General features: G+C 34.5%; 1 pseudogene; it reads left to right on the forward strand.

The window, feature by feature from the left end:
• The first annotated feature begins 3,194 nt into the window (after window positions 1-3,194).
• Window positions 3,195-4,720, forward strand: LOC105718377 (F-box only protein 7-like; annotated as a pseudogene).
• The last annotated feature ends 7,768 nt before the right edge of the window (window positions 4,721-12,488 follow it).

The following is a 12,488-nucleotide window of genomic DNA, read 5'->3' on the forward strand; positions in this document are numbered from 1 at the left end:
ATATCTGTGGTTGTGTTTTATAAGTTATTTCTTATTCTTCTGACTTATCCGTGAAAGTGTATTACTTTCAGTGAGAATAAGTGAAATATATGAATATTTAAAAGTACATTTTATGGCCTTTTCAGGACTTAAAAATGTCACAATAGTAAAACTACAGCTTCGTGAACCATTTTTTGCTCTGTAGGGCACAATATCTCATCTATCTTAGGAAGATTCACCAGAAGCATGATATTGATTTATTAACCACAATACAATATCTGCCATTTATTTGAGATGTTTGTATATATTTTACTAAATACATGAATCATTTTATATGCATTTGTTTCATTAATCTTCAGAATTATCTGGTGAGTTAGAATTGTTTTCTCTATTTTTCAGATAACTAAATCCAATGTTAGAAATGATAAATAGTTTTCCCAAGGACATATAGCAAATAGATTCAAACCAGGATTCCAAACTAGGCCTAACTAACTACAAAGTTCATTTGTTTACATATAATTCTGATTCCCACTATTATTTGTTGTAGTTTTTCTTAATCTATTTAGCACTTATGAATTGTCATCGCCAATCTAATTATTCTTACATATGAACATTTCAGTATGCAGAACTTATTTTTAAAACTCATTTTTATTAAAAAAATATATTGACCTAGTTATGTCTTCACTCCACCTACCTTGGTTAATATTTACATTAACTACACTAATTTCAACAGCAAGCCTTCTCAGTTTAACTCTGTAACTTTTATGCTATGGTTGTTAGCCTAATTTTTTTTTAATTCAAATTTAAACTATACAGTAAAAACAAGTTTAATTATGTTTAATTACTGTGTCAACAACTAATAATAGATAAAATAATAAATAATTGAAATTCATATCCAAAATAAATATTTCCATTGAAGCAATAATATTCCTATCCAGGAGCCAGTTCTGGATAAATTTTTAATATGTATATTACTTGTGAGGCAATATAAGTAATTTAGAAAGCATGTAAGTCCAATAATTCACTGCATAGGGTCAATGTTTGTCAACATTATTAGAGTATCTTTTCTTTTCTTAGACAAGAACATTTATTTATATGAATAGCATTTTTAAAAACAGCATACTTCTAAACAAAAATTTTTTACAATTATACCAACTTCAGAAGTGTGTCCATAACTGTTTACAAACTGCAGAAAATTTGAAGCTATTTGAGAAAATGCATGATAAGAAAAAAGATAAAGGCAAGTTAATCAGTTTTCCATGGGCTTTGTCTAGAATTGAAAATGATTATATTTTGCTCAGACTCAAATGTGAAATTTATAGTAGAATAAATGCGGCAGGTTTACTTCATTGAAGGAATAAAATATCATTGGCTGGCTGATGTGTAAAATGTTATGTTTCTTCCAAGATTTTACCTCTAAAGCTCCTTGAAAAATTCCTCTAAAGGCAGACCTTAGGAAATGGCTTAAAGTGAAATAAGTATTTTTGTAAATGATTGCTGAATTTTATTGTGTGAGAAATATCATTGAGTGAAAGGATGTTATGTGTACTATAAAATATAGATTTTTGTTTTGGGTTTTATTTCTTTGAAAAGGACACATATGTATCAAGAGTCCATTTTCAGAAATACACTTCTAGGCAGAGCTGGAAAAAAGTATGCTGGATTCTAGCAATGATCAGGAGCAAGAAAACTTGAGTGTGGCCATTAGCGATGAGAGCATATAGATAATCACCATAGATGATGAATAAAATGATTTTACTCAGTATTAATCAGGGATCTATAACATATTTAATTAAAGGAATTATTTAATCAATTACAGGTTTAACAGGACACATCACTATTGGAAGTTCCAACTTAGAAGGAACACAAGAGCAATATTAGAAAAAGGTAAGTTATTTTACAAGTCCATTTAAGAAACAATGATAGTTTAGATTCGGGTGAGGGTAGCAATGCAGAAAACAAACAACAGGAGAAGAAAACTTAAATATATAATTTCTACCAGCAGAAATTGGTGATTTATTTTCAATAAATAAATAAAATAACACATATACAGAGAGAGAGAGGGAGAGAGAGAGAACCAAGAATAACTCCTCTATTACTGGTTTAAGCAACTGAGAAAATGATGATTTAATTTATTGTCAAGCAAAAACTTTGGGAAGAAATGGTGTTAGATGGAAAATAAATAATTTCTCAATATTGTTATTGTTAAATAAATATAAAAATTGCATGTCCTTATTAAATATTACTTAACAACTTTTAAAGAGATGAATATGATTAATACCTTTAGTGAGTTTGAGATACTTATATAAATCTCCTTTTTGCAAACATGCCTTCATTATGAATTGTTTTAGTGGGCTTCTCAAGATTTGGAAATGTGATTGTTAAAATACGTCTTTCCTATTTCTATTTTAAGAGAATTACATCTATAAAGAATGAGCAATTCTTTGGTTTTAAATGCTTTTGAAATTTTCAATGTTTTAATATAAGTGCATGCAACAATTGTGTGTACTCAATATTTTTAAATAGTTGAGTTTTGAAAAACTCATAAATTCCCTGCAAAGGACATGAACTTATCCTTTTTTATGGCTGCAGACTACTCCATGTTATATCATTCTCAGCAAACTGACACAAGGACAGAAAAGCAAACAGCACATGTTCTCACTCATAAGTGGGTGTTGAACAATGAGCACACATGGACTTACGGAGGGGAACATCACACACTAGGGCCTGTCAGGGGTCAGGGGGTAGGGGAGGGATAGCAGCGGGGAGGATTGGGAAAGGATAGCATTAGGAGAAATACCTAATGTAGATGACGGGGTGATGGATGCAGCAAACCACCATGGCACGTGTATACACCTATGTAACAAACCTATACGTTCTGCACATGTACCCCAGAACTTAAAGTATAATAATAATAATAACATATAAATTCAATCCTACTTTTTATGGCCAGTTTCTGTACACTATCATTTAAAATGTATTACCAAAGGGGGTGGTCTCCAGGGGGCGCCCTCAGGAGAGGGGCAGGTGCTCACATTCCGGAGACCAGCAGGCAGGGCGGCCACCGTGGCGGGGCTCTTTCCCCTTTTCGCCTCAGCAATCCCTCAGCTCCGTAGTCGCCACTCCGGGGTCGCAGCCGTTTGAAGCCGGAGCGGCTCGGCGCCCCCGCTGTCCCCTCCTCTGGGTCCAGGCTCCTCGCGGATCCCGCCGCCGTCATGAGGCTGCAGGTACCACTTGAGAAGCAGACCCAGCCGCTGGAGGTGCCCCAGGCGGAGCCGACGCTGGGGCAGCTGCGCACGCACCTGAGCCTGGCCCTGCCGCCCACCTGGGGCTACAGTTCTGATACTCGATTTGCAATTACATTGAACAACAAGGATGCCCTCACTGGAGATGAAGAGACCTTGGCTTCATATGGGATTGTTTCTGGGGACTTGATATGTTTTGGTTCTTGAAGATGCCATTCCAGCACCTTATTTACCTTCATCCACAGATTCAGAGCATTCTTCACTCCAGAATAATGACCAACCCTTTTTGGCCACTAGCTCCAATCAGACCAGCATACAGGATGAACAACTGAGTGATTCATTCCAAGGACAAGCAGCCCAGTCTGATGTCTGGAATGACGACAATATATCAGGGCCCAGTCAAAATTTTGAAGCTGAGTCAATTCAAGATATTGCGGATATGGAAGAGAGCACAGGTTTCTATCCCTCAGAACCCATGCTCTGCAGTGAATCGGTGGAAGGGCAAGTGCCACATTCATTAGAGACCTTGTATCAATCAGCTGACTGTTCTGATGCCAGTGCTGCCTTGATAGTGTTGATACATCTTCTCCTGTTGGAGTCAGGTTACATACCTCAGGGCACTGAAGCCAAAGCAATGTCCACGCCAGAGAAGTGCAAGTCGAGTGGGGTGTATAAGCTGCAGTACATCCATCCTCTCTGCAGGGGCGGCTCTGCTGCTCTCACCTGTGTGCCTTTGGGAAACCTGATTGTTGTAAATGCTACGCTAAAAATCAACAGTGAGATTAGAAGTGTGAAAAGATTGCAGCTGCTACCAGAAACTTTTATTTGCAAAGAGAAACTAGGGGAAAATGTAGCCAAGATAAACAAAGATCTTCAGAAGCTCTCCCGCCTCTTTAAAGGCCAGCTGGTGTATCCGCTTCTGGCTTTTACCTGACAAGCACTGAACCTACCAGATGTATTTGGTTTGGTCGTCCTCCCATTGGAACTGAAACTACGGATCTTCCGACTTTTGGATGTTCGTTCCATCCTGTCTTTGTCTGCAGTTTGTCGTGACCTCTTTACTGCTTCAGTAGAGTACTGTTAAGAGTTCAAGACACAGACTGGAAAGAACTGTCCAGGAAGAGGCACATACAAAGAAAAGAATCCCCAAGAGGGCAGTTTGTGTTGCTTCTGCCATCGTCACCTCACCTCATTCCATTCTATCCCAACCCTTTTCACCCTAAGCCATTTCCTAGCTCCCTCCTTCCTCCGGGAATTATTGGGGGTGAATATGACCAAAGACCTATACTTCCCTATGTTGGAGACACAATCAATTCACTCATCCCTGGGCCTGGGGAAACACCCAGACAGTTTCCTCCACCAGACCACAATTTGATCCAATTGGCCCACTTCCAGGACCTAACCCCATCTTGCCAGGGCAAGGCAGCTCCAATGACAGATTTCCCTTTAGACCCAGCAGGGGTCGGCCAACTGACAGCCTGCTTTTCTTCATGTGATTGATTTATCACATTTCTCGAGCTCCCTTTGTTTTTGTTTCTAAACTACAGATGTCAATTCCTTGGAGTGCTGATCTCTAGTGTTATTTTCTGATTGTAGTGGTGAGACTTGCACTCCCAGAAGGCTTGTAATAGATATACTTATAGCTATAGGAGTGGTATGATCCAAAGGTTCCTCTGTGACAAGGTTGGCCTTGGGAATAAGTTGGCTGCCAATCTCCCTGCTCTGGGTTCCTCTCTAGATTGAAGGTTGTTTCCTGATGATGTTCTGTACCAGTTTAAAAAAACGTATAAATTAAAAAAAAAAAAATTATTACTAAAAAGCTCAGGTCCTGTCCTATCACCTTTGAATAAACAGTTTGAGTACAAAATTTTCAATGCTTGGCCAGGCACAGTGGCTCACGTCTGTAATCTCAGCACTTTGAGGGGGCTAAGGCAAGCAGATGTCTTGACATCAGATATTCCAGACCAGCCTGGCCAACATGGTGAAACTCTGTCTCTACTAAAAATACGAAAAGTAGCTGGGTGTGGTGGCACACACCTGTAGACCTAGATACTTAGGAGGCTGAGGCAGGAGAATCGCTTGAGCCCAGGAGGCCGAGGTTGCAGTGAGCTGAGATTGTGCCATTGCACTCCAGCCTGGGAGACAGAACAAGACTCCGTCTCAAAAAAAGAACACTCCCCGCCCCAAAAAAAACAAGGTCTCTTGTCAAAGTGGGTTTTACCTCTAGCTCCTTTTTATTCTCAAGGATAGTGACAGCCTTTTTGTGTGTGTTAGAAGAAGCTTTCCCAAACACTTCCATGTTTAAAGTGAAAAGAGTCTAAGACCCTCTGCTATCAGAGTCCTCTATCATAGTTCAAGTTGCTAGAGTACCCTGCACTTAAATGAGAGAGAATTGAAGAATAAAGGCAAAGTAAAGCAAAACAAACACTTGAGTTAGTTTAATTAGAACACAATAAGGTTATTAGCGTAGTAGGAGCAAGGTGTGCCAATGAGAATGAAAGAAAGGCGAGATCGGGATCAGCAGCGGCAAATTTTCCCAGAGAACGTAACTCAAATTAAAGAATAGGGACATTACCGCTTGATCCCTTTTAGGTTACTTTAAGGTGCCCAAAGAGGAGCTGCAAAAATCAACTGACAGTTGTCTAAGACTGGAGCCTAATAGATACAGAACAATCAAAAATTTCAGCATGATATTTTTAAATTAGATACCAAAATGTTTTGGTACATTTTCTGGGGAATAAGACTGGATTAACAGTTTTCTCACTATCACAACAAAATTCAGTGATTCCTTTTCTTGATTGAACCCCAGGATGTATGCCAGATGCAAGATGATTATGTATATGAGTCCAAAAAGGACGTTAGTGGGAAAACTAAAAAAATCTGAGAAAAGTAGACAGTTAATAGTATTATATTGTCTTCTTAATTTTGTCATCGTGATCATTGTATTCTGGTTAGAATCAGTATCGGAGAAGCTGAGTGAAGAGCATATGACAGCTTTCTTGTAGTACCTTTGCAATTATTCTTAATTTATCTCAAAATATAAAGTGTAAAATAATACTGATGGATTGCAGAAAATAAAAATTTAAATTAAAAATGAAAAGAAATTGCTATGCGCCCATGTAAAGTCATGTAAGAACCTTAAATAAATATGACTAAATGAAAGAAGGCCATATAAAAAGGTATGTAGTGTAAAATGCCAACTATGTTACATTTAAGAAAAGGCAAAACTCTGGAAACAGTAAAAAGATTAGTGGTTGTAAGGAGTTTAGGCGGAGGAATGAAGGGATGAGTAGATGGAGAAGATGTAACTCTTAGGGCAGTAAAGCTATTCTGTAAAACGCTGTAATGATGAACGCATGTCATTCTACACTTGCCAAATGTCATAGAATGTACAAAACAAAGGGCAAGCCTTGGTATAAACCATGGACTATGCCTGGTAATCATGCATTAATTTTGGCTCATCAGTTTTACCAAATTCACCACATTAAAAAATGTTAATAAGCATTAGAAATTGAGAATGAGGAATGAGGTAGTATATAGAAAGTTTCTACTTTCTGCAAACCTAGAACTACTCAATAAATAAAGTCTACCAATTTTCAAAGGCTGATAAACCACAAATAATGTACAAATATATGCTACTTTATAATACCATTGATTATTAAAATAATCTAAACATTTTTTATAATTAAATTTAATGTACCAGTATTATAGTCCTAGGATGAAATCAGAATGATGGTTTGGTCTTGATATATTATTTTACTTTTTAGGTGTTAGTTTAAAAATAAAACATCATTGCCATGCATTATTTTTTCTGCAATGGTTCTTCATGTATGTCCTGATTTTATCCATTCCCATTCACTTTGAACTATCTGAGCAATTTCTATAATATCATTATTGTAATTCTGTAGGATGCAGAATAAAAACTGATATCCATGAATAGGCATTTTAATAGGATAAATTAACACAAATGTTCAACTATTTGTTTTCTTTTTCTTCCTTGATATCTGATTATGCTAAACACATTTTGAACTATTGATTGCCAGAGGGAGTTTTAATAAACATCATTTAATTCTCTATTTCCATGGTTATCAAAAAGGAAATGAAGTCAAGTTTAATGACATATTTTAATTTTAGTATAAAAAAGGAATATTTACTTTGTAATATTTATTCAGAGAACTGTGTACATTTCATCTTCTCAAAATTAACCGTGTATATTATTTTATGAATAGTTTAAATTCATTGTGAGGATTGATTGCAAGTAATAATGGAATTTAAATCTCTAGATTTTTTTGTTAAATTATTTTGATTTTGTTTTGTATGCTCATTGTGGTTATTAACAACTAGCAGCACAATTTGATAAAACTTTCTGAGATGATGGTCATTTTCTGCATCTGCACTAATCAGTATTTTGGCTGCTAGCCACATGTGGCAACTGGGCAAAAGAATAGTGGCTAGCATGACTAAGGAACTAAAATTTTAATTTAATGTAATTAATTTAAATTTAAATTGGACAGCACAGATGAAATATTAAAGGATTAATAATTTTTCACTTCAGTGAGTCATATCTATAAGTTTGGTAACAACACATATCTGTAAGTTACCAATGTAATTGATGTTACTTACTGTAACTTTGTATTGTGTCATTTAGAGTGTATTAATAATTGTTGCTAATCTAGAGCACTGGGTCCTTTAAGGGCTACATTTAATACATAAGACCTATTCAAGAAGATGATCAAGAGAATACAAAACAAAAAAGCTAATCTCTTAAAAATAACTTTTAAATGGCAGGTAAATATTTTGGTTAAGGAGAACAGAAATTTTCCCAAAGTAAACAGTCTTCCAGTATGAAAATGGGCAGTGAATTAATGATTTCAATTATCTTACCATATGAAACATATTTAATAATCAGATACTATTATTACAAGGCTGGAATTTTTCCCATGTATAAATGGGCTCACCGAAGTTCAGTGAATCTTAGCAAATCAGGCAACTAAGTAGCTGTGTTGAGATTTTTACCTATATTTGTTTGCAAACAAAGCCTATGCTCTCATATACTATCTCCTATGAAAACAAATATTCTGAAAAAGAGTAATAACCCTCACACCAAAATTTTATATACATATATTATATATATGTGTGTGTGTATGTATATATATGTGTGTGTATATATATATATATCACATTAGTTGGCTAAGGCTGCCTTAACAACATACCACAGACTGGGTGGTTTAAACAACAGAAATTTAATTCCTTATAGGTTTGGAGGCTAGACATCCAAATCAGGGTGTTGCCAAGTTTTGTTTCTCTTGGGGCTGCTCTCCTTGGCTTGCAGATTACCACTGCCCTGTTCTTCTTCATCTCTGGTATCTCCTTGTGTATTCTAACTTCTTTTCTTATAAGAAAGCCAGTCAGATTGGATTTAGGCCCATTGCATTAGGCCCATCTTTGGTATCTCTTTGTGTGTTCTAACTTCTTTTCTTATATGAAAGCTAGTCAGATTGGATTTAGGCCCATTCTAAGGGCCTTATTTTAGTTTAATCCTCTCGTTCAAGGCCCATCTCCAAGTACACTGAGGTACTGGGGTTTAGGGCTTTAACATACACATTTTGAGGGGACACAGTTTAGCCCATAGCACCCGGGTACGATAAACTGCACTATTATTGTTCAAAATATATTTGAAAACATTACTATAATTTTAATTATAAACAATTAAGACAGCCTTTAAACCAGATAAAATTGTTGAACAAAAATAAGACTAATCAAAATTAATGACGAATAATTTCAGTGTAAATATTAATGTAAATTAATAAAAATAAATTTATAAATTTTTCTAAATAAAAATCATTCTCTTAGAGAAACTCTTAATAATCTGATGACTTATAAAATACTTTTAAAAATAAAATATATTTTAACAAGTTAAACAAATTTCCCCTTATAAAGATGCTTAGATGACCCACTTATTGAAAAAAAATATTTAACTTGTTTTAATGTGAATGATATTTTCCAGTGTCCGAGAGGGCTTGAAGTCAATTTAACCTCTTAAATATTTTTAATATTTTCTGTGAAAGTACATATTGCTTACCTTACTATATAAGAATGATTTTGTTAGGATCATGTTAACTAATTCAGATAGTTACTGATTTATTAAGATTCTGGACTGAGTTCTGATGAATTAATGTAAATTGACCTGGACCAAAAGAAAGTGAATGAGTAAGGATGTAAGAAACCAAGGACATATAAGAGCATGATCAAAGCGACACAAAGAAAGGGGACAACTGGTTGTACACTAAGACCATGAACAACTGGAATCAGCCATAGTAACCCTTTTATGTGATAATTTGTAGTTGGCATGAGGCTGGATTTAATACTCAGAAAAAATTTACAGGTTTGAACAGATGAATAAAATATAAAAGAACCTTGACTTATTTTGCTAAAGTATAGGTTGTGATATTTATTACTGATAACAAATTATCAAGAAAAATTTAAGTATGTAAAAACTTTTTATTATTGCATGCTTCAAAAATAGTGTATAAATAATTATTGAAATAACAAAGCATTTCGAAAACTGTGCTTCTCAAATATTTCTACACTTATCTGGGATCTGTTGTCTTCTAAAGGCTAGAAATAAACTATAATATTTACTCCTTAAAACTATTAAGTTGTAAATAATATGAGGAACTCAAAGTCTTATCTAACAAAATGAAAAGAATAAAAAGGCATATTGGTTAATAAAATCACTCATTATAGTGCCTTTGGGTAAAAGAAGTCTTTATTTCACATTAAAAGTAAATCTTCAACAAATAATAGACAATTTCAGCTTTTTCTGCTGCTGTTTATATCTATCAATAAAAGAATCTAAGCAATTTCATCAGCACCAGACAGATGTGTAAGCCTGAAGAAGTGAACAAACTGAACATTTATTGTAACATAAAGAAAACATTAATATTATGCATTTAAGTCATCCATGTATAAAGTTATTTTACACTTTATTTTCTTTGTCAAGAACAACTTTTAGTGAACTCTTAATTATCATTTATATTTCAGATAAATGGAGTTATGTTTTATTGAAATGATGCATTTTCTAATATATAAAAATATTTTCCAAAAACTAATTTAATATTTACATGTTTTTGCCATTTCTTTTATCTATTCTCCTGAAGGTAAATATTTTAAACATGCATAACTATCAAAGCTTTTCTTCATTTAATACACTCATTCAAATAAATCCTTTATTCATTAAAGCAATCTGTTTAGCATCTACTGAACTCCAGAATCTCTGTTACGTGCTAAACAAAAAATTAGAAAATTTGGCCTGAACATTGATCTCGTAGTAGTCTAGTGAAAATATAAATTTTATATAGTATTACAATAAAATGTGATGAGTGCAATAATATTGTAAGTAAAGTGTGGTAGGGAATGGTGGATAGGAAGATTAACAATCTCTACATTCCTTCTCTTTGGAAAAAGAGAAAGATTTGCATTAAATTAGAAACTAAAGAATGAGTAGAAAGTGTGTTTCAAGTAATGATAACATGTAGAATGTCAAGAAAGTGCATGACCAAAAAAGGAACTGTTGCATGAATTAATAATAAAAAATTGAAGAGGATCTTGAAGATGAACCTAAAATAGTAATTTTAGGTAAATTTGTTAGTTTTTTTAATGTCTGTTTAGTCAGTTTGGATTTTTTTTCTGTACCTATACAAAGAGTTTTTAGCTAGAAAGTAGGAAGTAAGTGAGGAAATTTGAAACAAAACAATTGAAGATATACTGGAGTAGGGAGAGCCTCGTTCCAGAAACCAGTGAAGAGATATAATGGGCCAAGTGGGAGATAAAGGAGAGAAACCAATTTCATTAAACAGAAAAAGAAAGCTAGATTTAAAAATTAACTTTGAGTTAAAAATCAGTAAGATGAAAACGCCAGCTGAAGAACGTGAGGACTCAAAGATAAATACAAAATTTTCAGTTTCAAACACTGGGTGGCTGGAGATCCCTTTAACAGAAATAAGGAAAGATACTATGAGTAGGAAACAAGGTGATACAGTAAAAAAATATTGAATTCTTAAGTGATAATTTTGAATTGCCAAAGATAAATAGAATGAACATATGAGATATAGAGAAATAATCATTTTAATAAGTATATGAATTATAAAATATAATTTTATAAATCTTTTAAAAAGTATTTGATAATATGTTATTTTCCAAAATGGATAATAGTGACTCATAATTCGTTAGATGGGAATTAGGCAAGAATAAAACTCATTTTAATACATGGTCAGATTTTCTGGCTGAACTGCTGCGTCTCTGAAGTAGACTCTTGTCCAGCACTAAGCCGATTAATCAAGGTTCTGAAGGTACCTTGTCCTCCCACGAACCAAGCAAGTTATATTTGCCTTCATCCCTGGTGGCAGACTTAACACATGGACCCCACTGCAGACACAGCAGCAGCCACATAACCTGGCTCCAACCCAGCACAATTGCAATTTCAGAGGCAATCTGAAAGGCCCCAGTACCCACGAGGGAAGGCTTTTACCTGTTAAAGCTAGTTTGTAAAGATAAAAAAGGTGTTTTCTTCTTCAAACGGACACCAACACAAGTCTAGATAGATTTTGAAGAAGCAGCCAAACACAACACCATGGAAGGAAACTATTAGAGCTCCTGAAACCAACCCAAAGAAATGGAGGTTTAAAAATTCATAATAACTATCTTGCAGAGCTCAAAGAGATGCAAGAGAGGACACACAACAACTAATCAAAATAAGAAAACATACAAAGAAATAGAAGCTTACTAAAGAAATTGAAACTATAACAAAGAATGAAACAGAAAACCTGGAGCTGAATAATACAAAAAAAATGAAAATTGTAATTGAGAGCTTACACGGCAGACCCAGTCAGGCAGAAGAAAAAAAAATCAGTGAACTTGAAGTCCATATTAGAAATTAGCCAGTTAAGAAAAAAAAGTAAAAAGGAAATAAAAAGGGGTGAATTAACTATGTGGGACTTAGAGGGAACCATTCAACAAATGGCAAATACATTGTGGAAATACCATGCAGAGAAGAGAGAGGGAGAAAAAAACTGGAAGCTTATTTAAAGAAATAATGGCTGAAAAGCTCCCAAATTGAGAAAGATATAGACATCTAGATTCAGGAAGCTCAAAAGTTCACACAAGCAAGATCAACCCAAAATAGACTGTCCTGAGGCATATTATAATCAAATTGTCAAAAGCCAAAGTCAAAGAGATAATTCTGAAAGCAGCCAGAGAAAAGAG

This window comes from Aotus nancymaae, unplaced genomic scaffold (genome assembly GCF_030222135.1).
Source record: "Aotus nancymaae isolate 86718 unplaced genomic scaffold, 86718_ANA_hifiasm-v0.15.2.pri h1tg000008l, whole genome shotgun sequence".
Taxonomy (NCBI): domain Eukaryota; kingdom Metazoa; phylum Chordata; class Mammalia; order Primates; family Aotidae; genus Aotus; species Aotus nancymaae.